Raw genomic sequence first — 26065 nt, forward strand, 5'->3', positions numbered from 1 at the left:
ATTTTCGTTTCCACACTAGACATATATATATTGATTTAAAAAATCGGTCGTTGGTCTACTTGATCTGTAATAATCAACATCGCCCCTGAAAAAACATCAGTAAACCCCTAATCATAAGCCTAAGTTTATGGTAGATCCTTAACTTTTGAAGTGTCTTAAGTTTTGGGTGAGTGTTTCATCCATCAAAATATCTTAATTTATGTTTTAAAGATAAACAAAAGTCTTATTGTTTTGGAATGACACACGAGTGAGTGTACAATGATGGTTTAAGATGAACTAAGCCTTTAATGATTGTGTTTATGTTAGCTCAGTATATTACAAACAGTTACTTGCTGATTGATTAAAACTCTAGATTTATCACTCTTTCAACCCTGTTCTGAAGGGTTTCCTTGCATTTATGTAAATCAAGGTCTTGTCTTCATAAACATCTAGACAGGATTAATGGGGAAAAGAATGTGTGTTTTTAAAATGTACGATTTTTAACTCAACACAGCATCTTAAATGCAACACTTACGAATGCACAAGATGCAACGTAATGGGCAGAGACATCTGTCTACATGTAATTGGCTATGATGAATGAAATAACTAGATGAACTAGTAATTGACTGGTTGTTAGAGGACAAATAGATCTATTTCTAATGTTGCACTCCACTCCATTGAAAAGAGTTATGAGAATCAACGTCTTCTCAGATTTGACCTTTCAAGACAAGCATCATAATCGCTTTAGCTAACTTCTTTTCATTGGGGATTTTGTGTTTTGTGCCATTGCTGAAGAGTTTAAATGCTTTTTCATGGTCTTCATGAGTTAGAATTAGTCAATTAGACGAGAGAACTAAATACGTTAGTGTCATTAGCTTTTCATCTGCCCGTGATGAGTGTGTACATGATGCCTCCGTATCCCTGAGGACAGATCCTGAAGGCAAGCTGTCACAGTTTCTTCCTGGATTGAATGATGCCCATGAGAAAGTAACAGTAAACAGAACATTGCATGTTAGTGTACATTGTGTATTGTGAAGTTAAACGTGATGTGACTTTTTTTTTTTTTTTTTCCTTTGGCAAGAACCAGCATTTAAACACCAGTCAATTTTTCAAGAACTGCTCTTAGAAACATTCTCACAAACATATTGTTCTTTCATGAATCTGGCCTCTAGGCCTTAGGTATGACTTGAGTCTGTGGTGTTTTCTTCATTCATTTTATTGTGTTTGAGGTGAACAAGTCCAATCATTTAGAAAGTAAAAAAAAATCTATATTTTCTCATCAAACTCTGTGATTTAAGCCAGACATGCATTAGTGTTTGTAGCACATGGGTTTTGTTCAAATCCCTAACCTTAAGAATGAGCAATAGCAATAGTTATGCTTTAAAATAGTTTGGATGTAGTACTTAGCTAGCTTAAGTAGGTAAGTAGGTACCTGTCTGCTCTTGATAAATGTGCAGCAGCAGAACAGGTGTTGACAAGCCACTTTTTGTAGTGTAGAGGCCCTAGTAAAGGGGGCATTGTAAAACTGGGTCGTTTCACTAAAAGTACAGGGTGGTAAGGGAAAAATAGGGCTGCTCTGACTTTCTTATCATAGTGAGAAGACACTGCACCTGATCTATTTGAGTTAAGTGGTCAGTCTTCACCAGCACCAGTCCTGCTCTGTACAATATCTCTCTGTCAGTGTTTGACGGTTTGGCCTCTTTGGGGCTGCAGGAAAAATGTCAGAAACTGTTGGCTGTTTGAAGGGTAGGAAAGATTTATCAGTGGCTTATCTTGTCTCAAATCTTGGATATGGTCTTAACATGAGCACTCTGCAAAACAGTTTGTACAGCAAGCCAGAAGGCTACATAACCAGTAAATTAGTTGGTGCAAACTTCCTGTACACATTGCTATTTACTCATGTTATTAATTTCTTTCTTGTGAAACACAAAAGCAGATACAGTGTCACAGCTTGCTCTTTTTATATGCAACAAATGTGTATGGTGATTTATGCTGTGAAGCTTCAAAAAAGCAAGATTTAAAGCGCCATAAAACTGTGTCCTAACCATGCGTAATGCAATGAGACTCCAGCTGCAGTTTTCCTGTCCACACTTAGCGCTTTTCCTTGTGCAGCTTGAGAGATTTATCATATAACTTCCACAATGAATTTCATCTTGTCCATGTTTAATGTCTAATACACACATTCATCTACTGTAAATAACTTGTGTACTATAAGACACAGAAAGGAGCAAGATGAAAAATGAACAAAGCAGCCATTTCAGTTAGTACAGTTATGTGAACTTTAAAGAGTTAATTCACCCCAAAATGAAAATTCTGTCATTAATTACTCACCCTCATGTTGTTCCAAACCCGTAAGACCTTTGTTCATCTTCAGAATACAAATTGAGATATTTTTGATGTAATCCAAGAGCTTTCTGACTCTGCATAAATAACTACCACGTTCAAGGCCCAGAAAGGTTGTATAGACATCATTAAAATAGTCCATGTGACATCAGTGGTTCAACCTTAATTTTATGAAGCTACAAGAATACTTTTCATGCACAAAGAAAACAAAACATCTCTTCACCGCATGTTCACACGGTCAGAAAGCTCTCAGATTTCATCACAAATATCTTAAAGGGGTCAACGGATGCACTGAAGATGCAGTGGATTACGTTTGTGTAATGTGCAATCACCTTTCCTAATAACGTGCTAGTTTGCAAGTTCTGTGGCTAAATGCGCTAAATGCGGCTAAAGTAAACAACCTCTCTGAGCACAGCTCACCCAGAGAGGGGCGAGCTGAGCAGAGCTCATTTGCATTTAAAGTAGCAAAAAAGGGTGTTGTTTTACACTACCATTGAGAATTTTAACCGAAGTATATTATAGACTTTTCATTAAGAAATCAATCATATTAACTTGTGGAAAATGGACATCCGATGACCCCTTTAACTTGTATTCTGAAGATGAACAGAGGTCTCACGGGTTTGGAATGACATGAGGGTGAGTAATTAATGACAGAATTATGATTTTTGGGAGAACTGTCCCTTTAAAGTAACTTTTTTTTTTTTCTTTCTTCTTCTTTTTTTCTTCTTTGTAATGTAGCAGTGTTTTGTTTTTGTTTTTTTCTCTTTCTTTCTCTTTCAGTGACGGTATATGGGAATTTGGTACACAGTCCAAGAATTGAAACATGTCAAACCAGTGGTGTAACTGAATCTCATTCTGTTACTTTTAGGCCTTTGTTTGAATACTCTTTTTTTCATTTGTACAGTTTGGCTATGTCAGAGCGGTGATGGAAACAGGAAATTATAGGCCTTATGATGACTGACATAAAGTTGGCCAACCATATTTTCCTTCGGTGTAGTTTAAGCGTTGTGTTACAGCTTAAATTGCATCTTTACATAACTCTTGGACAGTGATTTGTGTTATGAAGACGGTCCAAAATGGATCCTAATATTTAAAGGTCCAAAGGATCCTAATATTTAAAAGTGATTGCAAAATTGTTTATTGTTGTTTATGCATCAGTAAGTCTATCCATTGACTAAATTGTCTATCGACTTCACATTGTTTCTCTTAGTAGCATGGAACTCATCTTTTGTTATTGAAATTATTAAATTATATAAAGAAAGTGAGCATGGAACTCTCCTATTACAGTTACTAGAGCTGTCAATCACTTCAGTGCAAACTCTGTGCTCAAAAACTCGAACTCAAAAGCTCTTTGATCGACTACAGTGCTTGAGAATGTTAGTTCATCTCAGCACCTGAAATACTTTTATGAAGAATTTCGGATGTAATATTTCATATGCAAAGATGTTATCCTACCATAGAAGTTTGTTTATATTTCTCAAGTTATAAAGAAGACACGTCCCTTTTAATAGGGTTAAATCAGGTTTAACTCAAGATGGCCTTTTATTTCTAAATAACAATCTAATCTAAATAACTCCTTCTAAATGCACCTCATGAAACATTATAAAAAAGGGAATTCATGACCCCTTAAAAAACAGAAACAATTGTAATGGACTGAATTAGAATAGAATTCATGGAATAACACTCCGAATGTGTGTGTTTGCGTAATTGTTTCTTTAGGAGTTAATAATATCATTGAAATCCTGTTATCTGGTGTGTGTTTGTTCATCTGGCAGACAATGTGCCTGGTGAGACGCCTTCTGCTGGGCTCCTTGTGTCCTCCTCCTGTCTGCTTCTGCCCTCAGGCCATGCTCTGCTCAGTCTAGCAGTTTGTCCTGAAGTAGACATTTCTAAAGGGGAAATGGTGTGTGCATAATCCTTGTTACTGATATATCCAGCCTTAAAACATCTCCTTTTCTCACTGTAATGCACATACAACTCACACCTAGACCCACGTCCTAAACGGGTACGATAAGAAAAAAAGTGACAAAATACACCCAGCTAATTCTAACATATTTGATTTAGCATAGAGCAATATTTCCAGCATAACATAGTTTTACATACCCTGAACTCTTTCTCTATTGACTGAGTCAAATATCAAATGTCTGTACCTGTTTTTGTTTCCTGTCAGATGCTAGCTAGCATAACTTAGGTGAAGGTGGGAGCTAATTATAACTTCACGGAAGGCGGTTTACTGCATCTGTTTTTAGTTGGTACAAGAAATAGTGTAGTGTGTTAAAGGTGCGGTATACTCATTAAAGTCAATATGAGCACAATAATGTCATGTTTTGGTTTTGGATCTGAGTCACTCTTCCTGTACCGCCCATGTTGGGGTCTTTGTCCCAGGAGCGGGCGCCATAGGGAGGACAGGAAAAAGACTATTGCCATGGAGACATTGACGGAGTGGCTGCTTACATGCTAGGCCTCCACCTTTCTGTACTTGCTCGCTGACTTTCTCTCTTGAGTCTCTCTTGGTCATTATTTTTAGAAGTAGCTCTTGCATGCACAGTCAAACTGATTGAAAGCTTCGTCACATGAAATGCATTTTATTATGTTTCTGCCAGTTAGCTCATTAAGTTTTTAGGTGCAGTTTGTCTACATACAGAACAGCATCGGCAGCTACAAATTGTGGCGTTTCAGAAAGGTGGAAACCAAAAATTCATATTTTATTATGCAGAGTTCTGGAGGTCTGGAACTTGCATTGTGTTTTTATAGTACAGTAATCTCTTACATGTAAGTATCAAAGACATTTAGATTTTTCATTTCATTCCATTTCATTTTACACATTAGTAATTCATGGCAAAACATTTTACGAAATGGGTTAGATAAAAATCTTAACAAATAAGTAAAGTAAACTAAGGATATTCCTATTAGGGCCTGAGCACCGATGGTGTGAGGACCCTGTTGGAACTGCTCAGTTGTGTCTTCTCCAAAATGAATCACATTTTTGAGGGCCTAAACATGCTCTCAAACTCATGAAACTTTGCACACATGCCAAAAGTGGTGAAAATTTACATCTGATATGGGTTTCAGAAGTGGGTGTGGCAAAATAGCTCTATAGCACCACCTATAAAATTTAAATGAAGTGCCCCTCAAGCTATGTTTTACATGCATGATATTCAGTAGACACATGTAACACCAATACCTAGAAAAAAAAGTCCCCTTGTACAAAGTCCGAAACGTAACAGGAAGTCTGTTATTTTTAATTTACTCTGAAAGTTTTGTGCCGTTTTTTTACCATTTTCAGGCATTGTATTTAAATTAACTCCTCCTAGAGATTTAAACAGATCATCACCAAATTTGGTCAGTGTAACCTAAAGCCCTTTGACGTTAAAATTCTGAACATCTTGAGTTTTTGTTGAAGGGCATGTCTGTGGCGGCCTGACAAACTTCGATATTTCACCACGAAACAGGAAGTTGTTATAATTCAGGCATACAATGTCTGATCTGCACCAAAATTCATGTTTGATAAGAGTCCTGTCCTGAACACATGCCTATATTCAGTTACAGTCATAGCACCACCTGCTGGCAACAGGAAGTGGCATGTTTTATGCTCTAACGAACTCCTCATAGAGATTTAATGACAATAACATTATATTTGGTCAGTCTACTCTAAAGGCCTTTGCGATGTTAAATTGTGAAGATCTTGAGTTTTCGTTAAAGAGCATGTCCGTGGCGGCCTAAAAAGTTGTTATAACTCAGCCATACAATGTCCGATCTGCCCCAAACTTACACATTCAATAAGAGTTCTGGGCTAAACACATCTAAAAGCCAATATTCGGTTATAAGCATAGCGCCACCTGCTGACAACAGGAAATGCTGTTTTATACTAACTTATAAATGCAGTGTCTAATCTGTACTAGATTTCACATGTTTGGTAAGAGTCCTTGCCCGAAGACATCTAAAGGCCAGTATTCAGTTATAATACTAGCGCCACCTGTTGGCAACAGGATATGTCATGTTTTATACTAACTTGAACATGACGTGTTCAATTTGTGCCAAAACTTTTATGTTTAATTAAAGTCCTGGCTTGAAGACATCTACATGTGCCACCAGTTGACAGCAGGAAGTTAAGGACATATAAATGACTTTGACATATTCCTCCTATATTTACCACATTAAATGCATATTGCTCACCGTTCACTGTTTTTCCAAAGCCACCGGGCGGTGGTGAGCCTGGGTTTGAGTGCTCTTTCAACACTGTTTGCAGCTTTAATTTTAAAATGTTTAGCCTTATTTTTTTCTTGAATAAGTCCTTAAATTCATATGGTGTGATTAATGAAATGTTCTTCTAAAATGTATTACATTGCCAGAACCTTGGCTTAGTGGTTAGTGCATGTGATTTGACGCTTTAAACTTTAGTTCTTATGTGGGTGGTTTGAGTTTAAAGCAGGCTTGCAGCTTTTTTGCAATGATCATTTTCTGTCCTTTCTCTTGTACCTATGGGAACAAGTGTGAAAAAAGCCAAAAATAAAAAAAATTCTGAACTGTTTTGTATACAGCCACCGATGAGAATTATGTCTGAATATTCATAGATTTGGAAAACTAAGCTAAGCTAAATTATATCCGAACTGTTATGTCTTTTGGGTCATATTTTGTAAGGTCATAAAACTGCCAATTCAGACAAAATGTTTTTCAGTGAGTCTTAATTTCACCTTTTTCAACTTTTGTCACTATTGTGACTGACTTTCACATTAGGAAGTATTTTAACTTAACAAAAATAATTAATTTCTTAAATATTTGTTAATGTACTCAAGTGTGCTGAAAAAAATCAAGCTACCTCCAGAATTTTTTCAATAATGTTTAAAAAATATTTTCTGCCTCTTAGTTTTTTTTTTAGCTCAATAAACATGAAATACCAGTAAAGCTACTATGAAGATCTTGTTTGCCATTGCCTTGAGCTTTTTTGGCCTCTCAGTGTGCTGAAGTGCTGAGTTGTATGGGATAAATTATGTCAAGATATGCAGAGATCTATGAATTTTTAAATATGTTTGAGTCAGCATTACATGACTGCAGCACGTTCGGCCTGTGCTCTCCTGCAGAAATATTACGTCCTTCTGACCAGCATTAACAATAGCCAGAGGGACTAGGACACATGAGCTTTGAACGTACCTGTTGGCATCTAGCGTTACACATGCATGTTTGTATTGTAGCATGGGATGCTGGGTAAATGAAACGCAACTGCAGTTTCCATTTAGAAAGACTTTTTGCTGTAAGAGGGGTCTGCCTCAAATACAAGGTCTTCTTTAATTACAGTAAAGATGTGACGTAGGATTGAACCCGAGCCAAGACTTGAATGGCTGTCAGGCCCGGCTGAGCACATGTGCCGAGGTCAGCAGACACACTAGTGTGCTGCTCATCCTAGATCATATATCTGTTTGCAGTACTGTCATTGGCCAACGGCTCAATCTTCGTGTAATGTCTGACTGGCAGAGGTCAGATGTAGCCAGATACAGCTTTATCGTAATGTGTGGATTCGTAGTATATGAAGACACTCCAGTGTGTCCGTGAAGATCATGTAGCTTATAAAAAAGTGAAATTTAATTTCACTTTTATGACATGACATTTACTAATTTCTGCTTTATAATGAATGATTTTTATAACAAGTAATGTAAATAACACTGATGTCCATTATCATATCAATATCATCTTATCGCGTCTTACTAGGAAAATCAGGCTGGATGTGGATGAGCAACTGGATGAGGGTACTTGGTTAGAAAACCCTTGCACTACAGGAATTGTTAAACCCTATTTTATTATACTGTTTATTCGGATGCAGTTACAATCTCAGTCTGTTTGATTGGGGTTGAAGCCAACTCTGTAGCATATGATATTTCACATAAAAGATATGTATATAGTCCGGAACAGAAAATAATAGCTGAATTTGTAAAAATGACCCGGTTCAAAAGTTTACATCCGCTTGATTCTTAATACTGTGTTACTTGAATGAGCCACAGCTGTTTTTTTTGTTTTTTTTGTTTAGTGATAGTTGTTTATGAGTCCCTTGTTTGTCCTGAACAGTTAAACTGCCTGCTGTTCTTCAGAAAAATCCTTCAGGTCCCACAAATTCTTTGGTTTTCCAACATTTTTGTGTATTTGAATCCTTCCCAACAATGACTGTGATTTTTGACTCATATGCAACTATTACAGAAGGTTCAAATGCTCACTGATGCTTCAGAAAGAAAAAACATGCATTAAGAGCCAGGGGGTGAAAACTTTTGAATAGAGTGGAGATGTACTTTTTTTCTCATTTTGCCTATTTTTTTCTTTTTTTTTTTCTTTCATTTATTACTGCCCTTCAGAGGCAATAGAAGATAGTTACGTTTCCGAGAAGACAAAGTAAGTTAAATTTACCCTGATCTTCAAATTCCAAATGTTTTCACCTCCTGGCTCTTAATGCATCATGATTCCTTCTGGAGCATCAGTGAGTGCTTGAACCTTCTGTAATGTGAGTAACACACATGATAAACTTAGTAATTCACTTTACCCTGTTTGAAGTATGTGAAACACTGGTGCATATGAAAGCTATAATGTAAGTTGACTTCCTTAGTGAACTCATGATGTTCATTTCTCCCATGTTAGAGGTCAGACCATGATTTATAGCTCTGTGATATGACTCATTCACTCCTTGGTAAGGGTTTTCACAAATTATCATTGCAGACTGTCCAAACCACCCTCTATGTTTCTGATTCATCTCCTTCTTGTGTAGCTTGAATGAATTCGGCTGCACTAGTGTCATGTAAATCTGTTACCCCTATCACTGGCCTATCTAAATGCACAGTACTTACTGTTTACTCACAATCCTCATTTCTAATTCAGAGCCTGATCGATAGTAATGACGCATTACCCTGCATCTCTTTGTGCCCCCTGGGGAGATTTTTACTGGCATGATGAATAGACAGATCAAGGTTTCAGTATTGATATTTTTCTGGTAAACACTTCTGATCTAATTGTGCTTTAGGACATTATAGTTTTTGTGGACAATAGATGAAAAATGATACTACAGTAGTCACATACACGTGTTGCTTTACATAGTCTCCTAATAAGTAGTCATCAAGCCACAAGACATTTGATCTCCTTTATTTTCTAACCAACCATGACCGTGACAAAACGTGCCACGACAAAACATTTTGGTTTTTCTTGGTTTCTTTTTCTGTTGCGTTGATTGAAATCTCGTTGGTTCGAAAAGTTTCACATTGTATGTTAAATATTGAAACTGTGGGGCTTTGCAGCATTTTGGCTTCTGGTTGGGACATAATGTTTTAAATGTAACATTGAACAACTGGTTAAAAGTAACATGTTACAAGAAAATTACTTGGTATGTTACAGTGTTACTTTTTATAGAAGATTTATTATATTTTCTCACAAAGAATGTCTCTTCTGGAATGCCTGTCAACAATAAAAAATTCTAAATAGAAAAGTAACTAAACAAAAAAAAAACTCACTATTTCGAAACAGTAATCCTATTTTGTAACACTCATTACCCCCAAAACTGGTCACGACAGTCTTAATGACTCCAACCTATTGTTTTCTTTTCCTAATAAAGTATTTTTTTTTTTTAAACAATTTTGATAGCATTGTGTCCAAATGTTGACACAAACTGAAGGACATGCTGTTTCTTTGCAATTTTTGGCTTATATGCTTGCATGTTTCCTGCTTCAGCTCACTCTGAGTCCCTTCAGGCTGATACAAGTTTGAACTGAGTTTCGTGGGGTCAGCCAGTCTGATTTGTTGAAGTGCTTGTGTCTCTTTTGTATGCAGTTCTAACATAAATATTCCAGTGCTGGCTTCTTGACTGTGATGAAACTGCTTAAATGTGTTTCATTTTGTCTTCTTTTACCCTACACAATGTTGTCAAGTGACAGAATCAACCTGCTTGTTATGTAACGCATGGAAATTCCCCATCTTCTTGACTGAGGATATTCCTTGGTGAAAAGCAGTTTTCCTGTGGTTTTAATCCTGGAGTGCATGAGAGAACAGCAGGGGAAGGTATATCCTTCCAGATGCTTTTCATAGAGGTTTGTAACGGTCTGAGAAGGCCTGTGATGCATTTCCTTTGCAAATCCAGAGGCTCAGTCTGCACTGGGTTGGGGAGTCGCAGTGAGGAGTGATGTCATCCCTCCTGTCCGTCTGCGGAATGAGCGACTGTGACTCCCCAGCAGGCTGCTGAATGACTAGAGACAGACTCTGGAGTACTCCCAACCCTCTTCACCATATACTACTTTTCCTCCCTTTCTCTCAGTCCTGGAAAGAGTCTAAATTCACATTCTGTCTATCCTGAAGAGTATGTAGGATTAGAATTAGTCTCTGTTGTTACCTGAATGATCCAGAGTCCCTTGTTTGTCCTGAGCAATGAAACTGGCCGCTGTTCTTCATAAAAATCTTTTAGGTCCCACAAAGTCTTTGGTTTTTCAGCATCTTTGTGTATTTAAACCCTTTGCAATAATGACTGGTTTTGAGATCCATCTTTTCACACTGAGGACAACTGAGGGACTTGTATGCAAATATTACAGAAGGTTCAAATGCTCACTGATGCTTCAGAAGGAGAAACAATGCATTAAGAACCTTTTGAAAACTTTTGGAATTTGAAGATCATGGTAAATGTAACTTATTTTGTCTTCTGGGAAACATGCATCTATTGTAGCTTCTAAAGAGCATTACTAAACGAAAAAAAATTATATTTAGGCAAAATAAGAAAAATGTACAAATCTTCATTCTTTTCAAAAGTTTACACCCCTGGCTCTTAATGCATTTTGTTTCCTTCTGGATCATCAGTGAGTGTTTGAACCTTCTGTAATAGTTGCATATTGAGTCCCTCAATTGTTCTCAGTGTGGAAAGATGGATCTTAAAAACATACAGTCATTGTTGGAAAGGGTTCAAATACACAAAAATGCTGAAAAACCAAAGAATTTGTGGGACCTGAAGGGTTTTTCTGAAAAACAGAGGGCAGTTTAACTCTTCAGGATAAAGAAGGTACTCATAAACAACTATCACTAAACAAAAAAAAAAAAAAAACACAGCTGTGGATCATTCAGGTAACAACATAGTATTAAGAATTAAATCTATGTAAACTTTTGAACAGGGTCATTTTTATAAATTCAGTTATTTTCTCTTGTGGACTATATGCAAATGTCTTTTGTATGAAATATATTATTCAGGTCAGTACTAAATAAAAAATAACATGCCTTTTGTAAAATCTCTCTTATTTTGGTAAAATAGTTAACATTTTGCAGATTCTGCAAGGTGTATGTGACCTTTTGACCTCAACTGTAATATTTTAATATAAATTTATCTGTCAGAATGTATCTTTTAGAACAGTGTCCTCTCTTTCTGTTTTTAAATTTCATGTTTTACAAGTTATTTGGGATGCGATTAATCGCAATTAATCGATTTGAGGGTTGTCCTTTTTCATGTTTTCTGGGTTTGCAGATGCACTGGGGACCCAATTATAGCATGGAAAAAGTCAGATTTTCATGTCACCTTTAAATGATTTTGAAATAATACTCAGTATGTGCTCTCTAATCACTAGTGTTGAAGTTTGTGAATACTGAATACTGAAACTCCTAATTTCTCTTTGAAGAGATTTCAGGAAACGACAGTCCACTGATCAGCTGCCTCATCCTCATGTGTCCAGCGAGAGAAAGGGAAAGTAAAGGACAGGGAGGGGAGCAGACAGGAAACAGAAGAGCAGACGTACTGCTGTGATGCAGCGGTGAGGGGAAACGGGAGGGAATCTCTCTTTTTAAACAGCCTGTGTGTTGCTGGCTCTCTATGAAGAGTGGCTGTTGTAGATAAGGTCTCTAGAGTGAAATGTCACAAGCCAACACAGGAAATTGTGTCAGAGTGGGAGAGAGTGAGAGGAGGGATTGTCTGGCTGTGCTTTGAACACTCACTTTACTGTCATCCTCTTCAACGGCTTTGACATCCATCCACATGGAGTAGCTTTACAATGCCAACCGGAACAATATGCTGGGTAGTTAAAGATAGCCCTTCCAAAAAACTGTTTGTCGCCATTTAAAATTTTTCGTGTCGCTTTGTCTTTCTAGCACATAGTTTGGAGCACTAGGACAGAATAGCACAATAAATGCATTCTAGAAGTTTTTTTCTCTTCCAGGTCTGACCAGGAAGAGAAGAAATTGGTGTTATTTTTGTTTTCTTCACACACAAAAATTATTTTGGTAGCTTCATAAACTTACGGTTGAACCACTGATGTCACATGGACTATTTTAACGACTATTTTACTACATTTCTATGCCTTGGTAGTTCGCTCAGTGTTTATGGAGGGACAGAAAGCTCTGATTTAATCAAAAATATCTTAATTTGTGTTCGTAGAAGGTCTTACGGGTTTGCAATGACATGAGGGTGAGTAATTAATGACAGAATTTTAATTTTAGGGTGAACTATGCCTTTAATGTATTCATAGTCATTATAAACTAAACATTGTCATAATTCATCAGCAGTCTATCATAAGCAATCATTTGGCATAAAGGTTTTGTGAACTACTCTGAAACAGCAAACCTTTTGAATGTTTTGAATTTGAAACTTGCAGCACTCATGTTTATTTAATTAAATCATATCCTTTTGAAGTTTAATAATCATATTAGGCTTTGATCGCGATTACTGTTTTTCCGTCGCTAATTTGAAACTGATTAAAATGATTAAGTTGCTCATTATACTTTTTATACTTTTTATAAATACCTACAGGGAGTTGTTTTATTCAGACATGTGCTCCTAAATACATTTTACAGTTCACACACATCTATATTTATTCACAAATGTGACCCTGCACCACAAAACCAGTCATAAGGGTCAGTTTTTTGAAAGTGAGATTTATACATCATCTGGAATGTGAGGGTGCAAAAAAATCTAAATATTAAGAAAGTGCCTTTAAAGTTGTCCAAATGAAGTTCATAGCAATGCGTATTACTAATCAAAAATTAAGCTTTGATATATTTATGGTAGGAAATTTACAAAATATCTTCATGGAACATGATCTTTGCTTAATATCCTAAAGATTTTTGGCATAAAAGAAAATCGCTAATTTTGACCAAAAAAAAAAAAAAAAAAAAAAAAAAATTGTAATGAGTGCTAGATGATGGCAAACCTAAGTAAAAAAATGAGAATGCACAATAAAATATTAAACGTCTACCAAGTATTTATTAATTTTGGCCAAATACTGATATGGTACTAATTCTATTGTGCATCCTTAGTTTCATTTTGACTTTAAAAAGAGTTGAAAATGAATGTTCTGTTATAATTTTCTCACCCGTTCTTTTTAATTCCATTGACTTTGATTGCATAGAAACATTCTTTGAAATATTATCTTTTGTAAACCTTCCTTATCAAATCCAGTTAAATGTGTAACCTTAAAAAAATCTCCATCTTTACCTTTCAGAGGAATTTTTATGTGATGTTTGGATCGTTATCCGTTGCTTCATCTGTGGAAAATAAAGACTTATCTGCTGGAATACTTTCAGGACACCACCAGCTCTGGGCAAGATCCTGAATTCTGCTTAGCTGCTTTTCATGTAGAGAGCTCTTGGAATTCACAACAAAACCCCCCGAAAATCTTTATTGTCATAAACAAACCTTGCGTATCATGTTCGCAATCTGAAGCAGGCTTTTGAGATAAACATCCAGCTCGTTTTTTCCCCCCGCCTTCGGCCCGTATTGAGATTTTGCCTCTGATGTGGAAGGTTAAATTTTTCTGGTCCAAAAATAAAAAGTGTTATGTGTAGTATGTGGAATTGGATCTTGTTTTTCATTTTTGGTTCCGGAGATCTTTAGTTTCCCTTAATTAATGATCATTTGCCTAGAGGCATGCGGAAATATTGGTATCTGTAGCTTATGAACCCAAGTAAGGCCCTGTAGGCAGGTTACGCTGTTACACACATGGCTCTGTTCTTTGTTTCACTCGGATGCTTATCAGTACAGCTGCTTTGCTTTCTTTAATGCCAATATTCTCATCTGGGTTAATTGAGCTTGATATAGCAACGTATGCATGCGTTTGGTTACACTGTGAAATGCATATAACACATTTCAGCTGCATTTGTTGTTAACTGAGGGCCAATATCTAGTAAAGCAGATATGAGATACGGAGTATCTGATGATTCAGTGGTTAAGGAGGACAGAGGCTGTTGTTCATCCCAGTACTTTAAGCAGATTGGTTAGCAATACTTATTTTTTGCAGTTCAAACTTAACCTTTTTCAATTTCTAGTTCTTTAGTAATATAATTGCCCATCTTTTGTTCACCAAGGTTGCATTTATTTGATGCAATAAAACAGTAATATTGTGAAATGTTATTGCAGATGTTATTTTACAGATGGCGAAGCTGAATTTAGTTGATTGAAAGAATGACTTCTGCAGGATAATGTAATACTGAAAATTGCAGAAAAAAATTTAGAATCTTTGCCATCTCAGGAATAAATTACATTTTAAAGTTTATATATATATTTTTTTAAAAAACGTGTTTTATATAGTTTATAATAATATTTCATAGTATTACTGTATATTATTACTGTATAGTATTGCATAGTATTGTTTATCAATTGAGTAAATATGTAAGTTAAATGCTTGTTTTCGTGGCAATATAACGTTACACAACATTGAATATTGTAATAATTTTAACTACCTTTTTTATTTGATCATTAGTTTTTAGACTAGTTTTGTTATTCCCTTCTAGTCTGTCATGGCTTGCAACTATGATTTATTTCTATAAATAAAACAGATTTTATGTAGGTAAATGCTGTTTATTAATATCAATTGTTGCTGTAGACTTGATGCATATGAAGAATTTAATAATTTTCTTGTTCATTTAGTAAAAAAAAGCAGTGTAGAAACATTGTCTGGATTATTTTTAACCAGATTTGTACTTTGTAACCCCATTAGATTCACAGTTAGAACTAAAACAATGGCAGTTTGATAGTTCCTCTAATTGAGAGGGAGAGGGAAAAAAACATTTTTAAGACTTTTTAGATGATATACATGAATATCTATCAATTAGGGGTCGAGAGATATGTTTTTCAGGGATGATGCCGATACTGATTATTACAGATCAAGTAGACCAATATTTTAAACCAATATATGTCTGGTGTAAAAATAAAGAAAATATGTCCAAATTAAGAATAAGGAGGGCTCTGACAAAAACTTTCTTTAAAGGTTTGTACATTATTTTATCGGCAAATCGGTTTTGAAAATGACCGATAACCATAAAAATGCTTAATACTGGCGCGGTTAATCGGGCCAGGGTGATAATCGATTGACCCCTAGTATCAATGATTGTCAAAAGGGTAAAAATATACATATATATGTTTAAAATCAGAATAAAATGAGCACAATTATTGTTCACTCTGTCTACTTGTACTAGCTGTCTATTGCATCTGTGGTCATTTGGCTACAAGTGTTCTTTATTCTAAAGCATATATGCTCCTTAGAAATTTCCCAGGCAAGGTCATTGCCGCCTGTTAGTGTGGATAGCTGTAGGTGAGATCTGCAGTAGCCAAAGCTCTCATCTCTGAACATGTGTGGCTGCTTGACTGTAGGCTTGGCCTGTAATTACACAGACATTTGTGAGGGGAGTATGTCCATGGGGCGAGTTGGTGCCTGAACCGGTATGCCCTCCCAGGCCTCTTTTACCCCTCTACCCCTGTCATAAATCAAAGGGCCAGCTGCCAGCGGCTCATTATCTGTGTAATTATCTCATCCTGCAGTCCTGCTTTATCTCCAAGACAGCCTGGGCCTCACTGCCCTCACCCGGTCCTTTCCCAGACAGACCCCTGCATGAGCCGAGTCTCGTCCTCTGTTGTAAAGCCTCTGATCCTGTGCCTCTGCATGGCCCCGGCTTCGTTACTGATATGTATAATCGTGTTTTTAATTGGTATTTTAATGAGTTTCTGGCATTACCACTGTTAGTAAAATGATAAATCCCTCTAACATGAAAATTCCATCATGTTCTCAAGTCCCACAAAGTGTCCACCGTATTTTTCGATGTGGAAGTAAGCTGTTGTCTATGTTTGAGACGTATGGTTCATAAGCCAGTGTAGGGAAATAATGAGAAGAATAATGAAGTTTGTAAACCGTAAAACTGTTTGCGCTACAAACTATTGTGTTCATAACTAATACATTAAAATGGTCTCTGAACTTTTGATCACCCCTTGTATGTTTAGATGGCACGAATAGTGTACCTTGTGGTTTACATTTACAAAAGCGAGAGCAGTGCAGCTGTTCGCACACTGTGCATATAATAGACTGTCATCTGACGTATCTTTATTGATATCATCATCTGATCCTTCATCTCTGGAGTAAAACAGTCCATTATAACATCGTTTAGGGCACTGACATGACCAAGATTGAGCAGCTGCAGTACTTTAGACTGTGTTGTTCTCTTGCACGCCACCATCTCATGATATTAAAAAATAAAAATAAATAAATAACAAAACTTTTGCATGCCGTAGTTTTCACAGGACTGGTGGGGAATGTGCACTGATACACATTTATTAAATATGTTACATGGTATATTTTGATAGGTTCACTGTTTTTGTGGTGTTAAGAGAAAGCACCTCCGCAGCACATTCTTAACATTAGAGAAAGACAGTCATTTCTGCTTGCTGCAATAAAATCACTTTTTTTCTGCACTAAACAAATTCAATTTGCCAAGATATTTTCAGAGATAACAGACAGGATGTTATAGAAAAATAATTTAATGAAAACCTAATTCTGACAAAAAAAAAATTGACATTCAACCTATTTTTCAAATTTCCTGAAAACGTCCCAGCGTGACATCCGATGGGTTTTCCCAGGTCGCATCACATTTTTGTAGGCCAAAACCCACAAATGAGGTAGCATGAATTTACACTTCTGGTTCCATCGCCCTCAAGTCAATGGGTTTTTGGAATGGCTTTTTGGTTAAAATACATCAGTAATACATAAATGAAAAAGCCTTTTCTTGTCTTGCAGAAATTGGCTACATTGGACTACAGAGGTTGTGAGGGAAATTAAACTTCAAGCTAAACAGGAAAACTCATCTACTCGCTAGTCAGCTTTCACAGCCTCATTGTGTTTATTATCAAGCTTTTAAAAAATTGTTCTAACTCAAACTTTCATTGAAAAGACTGGAAGAACTGTCAGAAGATTAATGCTGGTGACTTTGAAGTAATGTGGCTATGGTGTAGTTCATTTAAATTCTTAAACTTTTTACTCCTTGAGATTGTATTTAGGCTTCAGAAAAAAGGGAAGCGGGGGGGAAGAGTGATCCTAACTTCTAGGCTGGCCTACAAAAATATGTGATTGTTGCAGAACTCTGACATGATGGTACTTATAAGTAGGTGATAACATGGACATTGAGAGGGGTGAGGGCACCCTAAAGTTTAAATGTCTTTTTTTTTTTCCACTCTTAAAGGAGAACTCCACTTCCAGAACAACAATTTACAAATAATTTACTCACCCCCTTGTCATCCAAGATGTTCATGTCTTTCTGTCTTCAGCTGTAAAGAAATTTATGGTTTTTGATGAAAGCATTTCAGGATTTTTCTCCATATAATGGACTTCATTGGTGCTCCGATTTTGAACTTCCAAAATGCAGTTTAAATGCAGCTTTGAAGGGCTTTAAATGATCCCAGCTGAGGAAGAAGGGTCTTATCTAGTGAAATGATTGGTCTTTTTTTTTTTCTCTGAAAAAAAAACAAAACAAAAAAAATTTGTGTACTTTTGAAGCACAAAAGCTTGTGTAGCACAGGCTCTGGGATGTGCGTCCATGATGCTACGAATTAGTAATGGGTCGTTCTTGAATGATTCTTTCATTTTGCGCAACATCTTATTAGGTTCTATACTGGAATTAGTTCACCTGTTTCGAGTCGTCAGGTTTTTCATTCATCTTATAGGGCTGTCACATGATAAACAAAGAACTCAAATCCGAAAACTTGTCAGATAAGAGGGGAGGTGAGTTAATCATAGAATGAAGACCCAGTTAAACAATGAATTAATCTTTTCTGTTTCTTATAGCATTATAGTTTTGTCTTGTTTGTAGTGTGTTCAACGTTTGTGTAAGCAGTAGATGTGTTGGGGAAGTAACACGTAACACTTTAATCATATTTTGCTAATATGAACAAAATGACTCAAAAAGATTCAAGGTAAAATGATCCGAACTTCCCATCACTACTACGAATAACGTGTAAGTCTGTGTACTTAGTATGACAAGAGAAGGGCATCATTGTACCTTTTTGTTTGTAAACAGCGTTTACATATTTACTTGCACTTTCTTAGTCTTTGCGCGTTCGCTTTGTAAACACTGGGTCTGTAGTTCCGCCTACGTTCCGCGTGACCTTTCGACGTGATTCGTCGTGAACGCGCATCCCAGAGCCTGTGCTACGTGAGCTTTTGTGCTTAAAAAGTATAAAAAAATTCTATTTTCCGAAAAAAAAAAAAAATTACAGATCGTTTTGCTAGATAAGACTCCTCTTCTTCCTTGGCTGGGATTGTTTAGAGCCCTTCGAAGCTGCATTTAAACTACATTTTGGAAGTTCAAAATCGGAGCACCAGTAAAGTCCATTTATATGGAGAAAAATCCTGAAATGCTTTCCTCAAAAATCATAATTTCTTCACGACTGAAGACAGAACGACATGAACATCTTGGATGACAAGGGGGTGAGTAAATTATTTGTGAATTGTTGTTCTGGAAGTGGACTTCTCCTTTAAATATTTTACTACATTCTTGGAATTTTATATTTTCTTTTTTGGGTAAACTGTCCTTTTAAAGACCACTTCAGCTGGATGATTTCTAGGTTGTATATATGTCTTGGATGTTGTATAAGAGCTTCTCAAAAGTAATGCATGTTTTCCCTCACTTTATGTTCTGCATATTTTTATTTTTGGCAGCGGTCCTATAAAACGGTCCCCTTCCTTTACTTTGAAACATGTTTGTTTTGCAACAATATATCTTTGCTTATTACCAGCAATAATAAACCCAAGCCCAGAGGCAGTGAACATATTGAGATTATGAATGTTTGTCCTCTGCATTTTTGAGGGTTTGTCCCAGTGATGTTTTTGTATGCTTAAAAGTGTGATTTCCTCTTTCCTGCTCTCTCAGAAACATTATTGACTCTTACAGTGACTTATAAAAGCAGCAGAACGTAAGCCTGTTTGTTCAGGCAGGAATACTTGGTCCATGCCTCATTAGGCCCTGTTTCAACTGCATACATACTTCGGTCTCTATGCCGTCTGCCGATTGGCCAGTGGTGAGATCATATGCTCTTATTGTATAGACTTTCTTGACCTCCATAATCAGGGATAGCCGCTCCAGGAACTGTTACGCTGCAAAAGATCTCAAGCAGAGTTGAGTTTTGGAACAAAGGCCTTGTTTCAGTAATTGACTCAGGGCATTGCACTTGCAGTGCCATAGATGTGGCAGTGTTGTTTGAATGGAGCTCTGTCTCCAAGTGTCCAGCAAATGAGTCACTGAGCTGGTCGTAGAAGATGGATGGATGGTTAGGAGTTTCCTCCGGGTTCACCGCACAGTTTTAGAACAGTAGGTCATAACTTAGCCCACACAGAATTAACTTTTGTGGTATATCTCATGATAATGTCTCCAACTCATATTCCACCAAATTTCTGAATAAAAATGCTGAATAAATAAGCTTTACATTGATGTATGGTTTGTTAGAATAGGACAATATTTGGCCAAGATATTTGAAAATCTGGAATCTGGGGGTGCAAAAAAAATCACAATTTTGAGAAAATCGGCTTTAAAGTTGTCCAAATGAAGTTCTTAGCAATGCATATTACTCATCAAAAATTATGGTTTGATATATTTACATTAGGAAATTTACAAAATATCTTCATGGAACATGATCTTTACTTAATATCCCAATGATTTTTGGCATAAAAGAAAAATCGATAATTTTGACCCATACAGTGTATTTTTGGCTATTGCTACAAATATACCCATGCTACTTAAGATTGGTTTTGTGGTCCAGGGTCACATTTGTTTAATATTTGTTTGGCTCTCAGAAGCCTCCAGCATTACCAGCCACACTCATCCACCGTCCATGACACTTCTCATGCATTCTCAAGGACATGCTTCAGAAGGTCCTTAGTGTTTCACATGTGATAAAGATTTGTTACAAAAAGTGCAAATTCCTGCTGAGAGATACACACTCTAGATCACATGCTGAAACCCTCACTGTCCGCATCAAGTTATTTTGTGCAAGAGTGCCCTGCTGATACTGAAGGAAGATTATAGAACATCTTTGGCAAGTTTGTCAGCCTCAAAATGTTTGGTACGTCTACTATGTGACCCAACCGGTGTTTGTTTGGAAAAAATCGTATCCTCTCCTTTCTGGGAATGTCTTAAATATGTGGTTTCTTTTTGACTAGATCTAGTTTGTGAAGTGTGAAGTTCCTGATGTCCTCAGGCTGTAGGCCGCCATTAGTTGATTGAGCTGGTATGGTAAATAAGGTGCAGTGTGGACCCAGGAGCAGAATCTTTCTCTAAATCTGTTGCTATCCTTTAAGTAGTGTACTGACCATCTGCTCTGCTGTGAGGTCCCCAAATCCTCCAAGAGCTCAGTGAAGTGCACCTCTAATACTCTCCTTATGGCTCCTTATGCAATCTGGTTAGGCATTACAGAGTGCACTGAGGTGGACATGAGTGTTTGTGTGTGCATGTTCATTTTATGCTGTGTTGTGAGCCAGAAATCAGAAAGTAGGATGTCGTCTTTTGATGTGGCATATTCAGAGTGTTCATTTTTGTTAAATATTTTGCATATACAAGATTACTTCAGAAAGATGGCAGCATTATTATTTTATGTTTTTACAGGAAGATTCACAGGTCTGTTAGTAAAATCAGTTGACTTTAGCAATCCTTGTTGCATTCTATAACAATAGTGATCATTAAAACTGCGAAAAGCACTTAAAAGTTTGCATGCCTGTAACTCAGTGTTATTTCATTTCAGAGATTTGAGAATCTCAATGTAGCCCATGAGTAAAATGTCAAGTTGTAAAATTGTTAAATTGTACGCATTCTCAGTGGTCAAAAACCAAATGTGGGTCACAGCTAATACTTTTTACTTTTTTCAAAAGGAATGTCTGAAGAGCTAACAATGCTGAAACTAGAAATGTATCTTGTTTCCCTCTGTCAAAACAATTGCATACATAGCTGTTTGAGTAACAAAATATGCTTTTTTCCAAACTTTGTATGCCTGTAACTCAGTAAATGTTAAAGATATCTCAATATTACTTTGGATTCTAAATATGAAGAAACTTTTATTTTAGTATCTTTATTTTTACCCATTTAAAATGGTCAAAAGCTAAATGTTAACTGCTTAAAAAATAGATTTTTTTTTAAAGTCTCTTCTGCTCACCAAGCCTGCATTTAGCTGATCCAAAGTACAGCAAAACCAATTACATTTTGAAATATTTTTACCATTTAAAATAACTTTTCTATTTGAATATATTTTAAAATATAATTTATTCCTGTGATTTCAAAGCTGAATTTATGGCATCATTACTCCAGTCACATGATCCCTCAGAAATCATTTTAATATAAACGGCTGAGTAGAATTTTTTTTTCAGGTTTCACTGATGAATAGAAAATTCACTCTTTTGTAACATTATAAACGTCTTTACTATCACTTTTAAGCGTCCTTGCTAAATAAAAGTATTAATTAAATAAATATTGATAATAATAGTAATAAAACAATTCTTGAACAGCATATTAGAATGATTTCTGAAGGATCTTGTGGCATTGAAGACGAGTAATGATGCTGAAAATTGAGCTTTGATCACAAGAATAAATTACATTTTAAAATATATTCAAATAGAAAACAGTTATCTTAAATGGTAAAAATATTTCACAATTTTACTGTATTTGCTGTATTTTGGATCAAATAAATGCAGACTTGGTGAGCAGAAGAAACTTCTTTAAAATAACATCAAACATCTTACTATTCAAAAACTTTTGACTGGTAGTGTATAAATTAGAAAAGATTAGAAATGTCAAGTGATGTGATTTTATTTGATGGATAATGACTGCATACCTCTTGCTAAATTAAACCTAAAATGTATTGAGCTTATGTAACAACAATGTAGAATCTTATTGTTTGCATTTCGCAAGCAACATGGTATGCAGTATTTACTGCACAGTGCGCAAGAAGCTGTGTGCTAGTATTCATAAACATGGCCAGTGTATTGGAAACCAGCTACAGGATGATAGGATCTGTTAGTTTTGCTATAACCACCCTCTGGTCTCCATTTCCTTAACAGCTATTTTTCCACAAATGGTATCCAAACATTCTACTTGAACAAGTCTTGGACTGCAGTTAAGCCCTAAAACAATCCTAATGTTTAAAAGATGTCTAAATACAAGGCCATTGCTCATCCAACACTATTCAGCGTACTGCAAATGTCTCTGTGTAGGTTGTGTCTGTTATGTCAATAACGTTACTATAGAGAAGTGAACAGAGACCTCAGTGAGACCTGTCTCTGCACCTGAAAGCGCTGGCTGGACTCCAGATATCAGTCTCAGCCGCACAAGAGGGGGGCTCATTGGCTCCTGATGAGAGACGGGCACCAGCAGACAGGAGCCACATTGACCTCACAAGCACAAATAAATAAAGCCGTGCTCCTGAACGGGCTCCTGTATTAAAACACCGAAGCCTGTTAGTGTTTGAGCTGTTTTTTCAAAGATAGCCTGTGCCCTCAGCTGAAATAACACATCAGATTGAAAGTAGAGTCATGATTTGTTTAGCTTCAAACTAATACAGGTCTGTGGGTGTTAGTAAATTAACCTGTTTGTTGGGCGTTTATAGCCAAGTCAGAAGTTTTATGTTAAACATCGACATTTACGTAACGTTTATAGCAATTTAACGAAGTAATCACCATGTTTTTATTTTGCGTCAGTGTACACAGTGCTTCTGTAATGAATAGTAACCCTTGGAGACTATTCAGGCATTATTAAGTAGATGGTTGTGAATCAAGTTATTGTGTGTCTGTTAGAGAAGGTGGCAGCTGGTGATTTTGGCAGCCGGCTGATTTTCTGTGCTCTGTTGAGAGCAGATAGTGACCCAGTGTGTGTTGACACACAGATCTGTCCATTCTATATGGTAGCTCTTAAATCAGACTGTTTTAATCACTTAAAAACAGTAGCTAATCATTTCACTTTATCTTTTGGTTTGTTAGTTTTGCGACCTCATGAGTGGGATTACTGACTCTCGCTAAAGGAGAAAATGTCTATACACACCATCTAGATATCCAGACAAAAATGTTTTGCAATGTCTGCAAATTCATAGTGAGTTTGATGATGAAAAAATATTAAAAAAAAAAATAAAAAGACTGCATGCATATTTGTGCAAAGTTGTTTTATAATCCATTTCTCTCTTCAGAATGCATTGCTGTTATAAAATAAATTGTAACAGCGTTTTTGAATTACATCTTGTTGTATGCACAGTGATGTCATGTTGTTAGAGACCCACCAAATTATGTCATTTATTTGTACAATTTGATGTTTTTGAAAGAAACAGTATGTGATTAATTAGAGAAATATGACTAAAAAATATGGAAATTATGAATATTTGTTAATTTTAGTTAAACTGATCGTTGGTCTTACTCAAATGCTAATAGTTGGTGATACCAATGTGGTTAGATATATCATGCATCCTTACAAATTAAACTTGTTGCTTGTCCATAGTGAAATATTTGCTTGTGATAGATACTTCCATTTTCCCAAAAGCATCATATATTGTTGGTGCCAAGGGCGTCTACAGTCTACAGGGGTTGGACAATGAAACTGAATTTTATTTTAGACCGCAGTAATTTATTACTGCCTTCTTTTGCTGCCAACAGAGCATCAATTTGTCTTAGGAATGACAGATACAAGTCCTGCACAGTGGCCAGAGTGATTTTGAGCCATTCCTTTTGCAGAGCAGTGTCCAGGTTCCTATGTGATGCTAGCGGAGGAAAATGTGTCCTGGCTTGCTGCTCTTAGGGTGTGTTCACACTTGTCATGTTTGATTCGATTAAAATGAACTCTAATGCCATTGCTCTGTTAGTGCGGTTTGTTTGAGTAAGTGTGAACGCTGCTATATGAATCCTGGTACGCACCAAACAAGCAGACCAAGACTGCTAAAAAGATAGATCTTGGTCCGCTTCCAGACAAACTCTGTTGCTGTTCGATTGATTTATATACGCAACGCGGCCCTAATACTTCCTCACTTCCCTGGTGTAATAACAAGATGCGATGCTGTGCGACATGATTTGATGACACAAACAACGAACAGTCTATCCAGTTTGCAGGTGATTTAAAAATAAAATCATATGTTCACGCAACAGTGAGCGTGCTTAGTCTGTGCTGAGCAGACTGATCAGTGAATGGGTACTTTGATGTCATACACTGATTGGTCTGCACAGTGCCGCTTTAAGTTAAACACACCTATTGTTTGGGTTGTTCGGTAAGTTCTGTCACAAAATATGTCATTCAGCCCCACCAATCAGGTTGTGAACATATCAGTATGCCTTTAGGTTCGCTTTCAAAAATGCCAGTGTGAGTGCTAAGTGGACCGGAACCGAATGTATCGTTTTTTTTTTTTTTTTTTTTTTTTTTGGTCCGGACCAAACAAACCAAGAGAACTGAACTATAGTTGTGTGAACACTCTAAAACACCCTAAAGTGTTTAAATAGTATTCAGATCTGCTTGCTCTGCAGGCCATGGCAGATGTTCACCTTCACTTTCATGTTCGTTAAACCACTCTGTCACCAGTCTTCTTGTGTGTATTGGTGCATTTTCATCTTGATACATGGCACTACCTTCTGGGTACAATGTCCAGAATGGTTCGGTAGTCCTGGGCAGAGATGTGCTCATCTAGCACAGTAGGAAATGTAGCAAAGTAGCAAACCATCACTGATCCAGTGCTTCACACTGGGCATGCAACAGTTCGGGTGGGTAAGCCTCTTTGAAGATTTTCCACACCGTAACTCTTTCCCATTGTCCACATTGTCCACAGCCCAAGATTTGCTCTGCTGGCACTATTAAAACTGACATTTGGCTTCGGCAGTGACAAAGTTTGGCTATAGCACCCCAAACATGAATATTGGACCCTTTGGACCTCACAGTTTTGGTAAGAACAAAATAGAGGTGCACATTTAGTTCGCAGATGTTTGGGCTGCTGTGGTTTTATGTTTTTTTGGATATAGTCCGAGTACCTGGACATCCCTTTCCAGACAACTTCCTCAGGTGTTGACAGTTGCTCCTGTACTTCCTGATAGTTTGCCGACATTACCCTGGAAATCATGGCTCTCGATACATCACAAAGACTAGCTGTCCTGGTCACAGGTGCACCAGCGAGACACGCACCAACAGTTTGTCCTCTTTTGAATTCTGATGTGTCATCAAGTAGTGTGGATTATATTATAGTTTTTTTTTTTTTTTTTTTTGTAGAGTTGTGCTATTGCTCTAATAATTTAACCTTCCTCTTCTTGATGGAAGGTAAATCAGTGAAAACTGGCCACCAGGCCATGCATGTGCATGAATCCTCGAACCCTGTATTGCCGAGTGTTTCAGTGTAATTAAGCTTTCAATACTTTTGGTAAGAGCTGAACAGGAAATCTTCATTCCTCTGATCTCAAGAGGTGTACTAACGGCTGAGCTAGAGGCTTTGCATTTTAGCATCCTTGTTAGTGCGGCCTCCCCCCATGACGGTGGCCCGGGTTTGATT

The 26065-nt window shown here is 36.7% G+C and overlaps 1 protein-coding gene across 6 annotated transcripts in view; it reads left to right on the top strand.

Moving 5' to 3' along the window:
• myo9aa (myosin IXAa) overlaps nucleotides 1-26065 on the top strand; it is a 153383-nt gene that overhangs the window by 6147 nt on the left and 121171 nt on the right. The window lies entirely within an intron of this gene.

This window comes from Labeo rohita, chromosome 7, assembly GCF_022985175.1.
Source record: "Labeo rohita strain BAU-BD-2019 chromosome 7, IGBB_LRoh.1.0, whole genome shotgun sequence".
Lineage (NCBI taxonomy): Eukaryota > Metazoa > Chordata > Actinopteri > Cypriniformes > Cyprinidae > Labeo > Labeo rohita.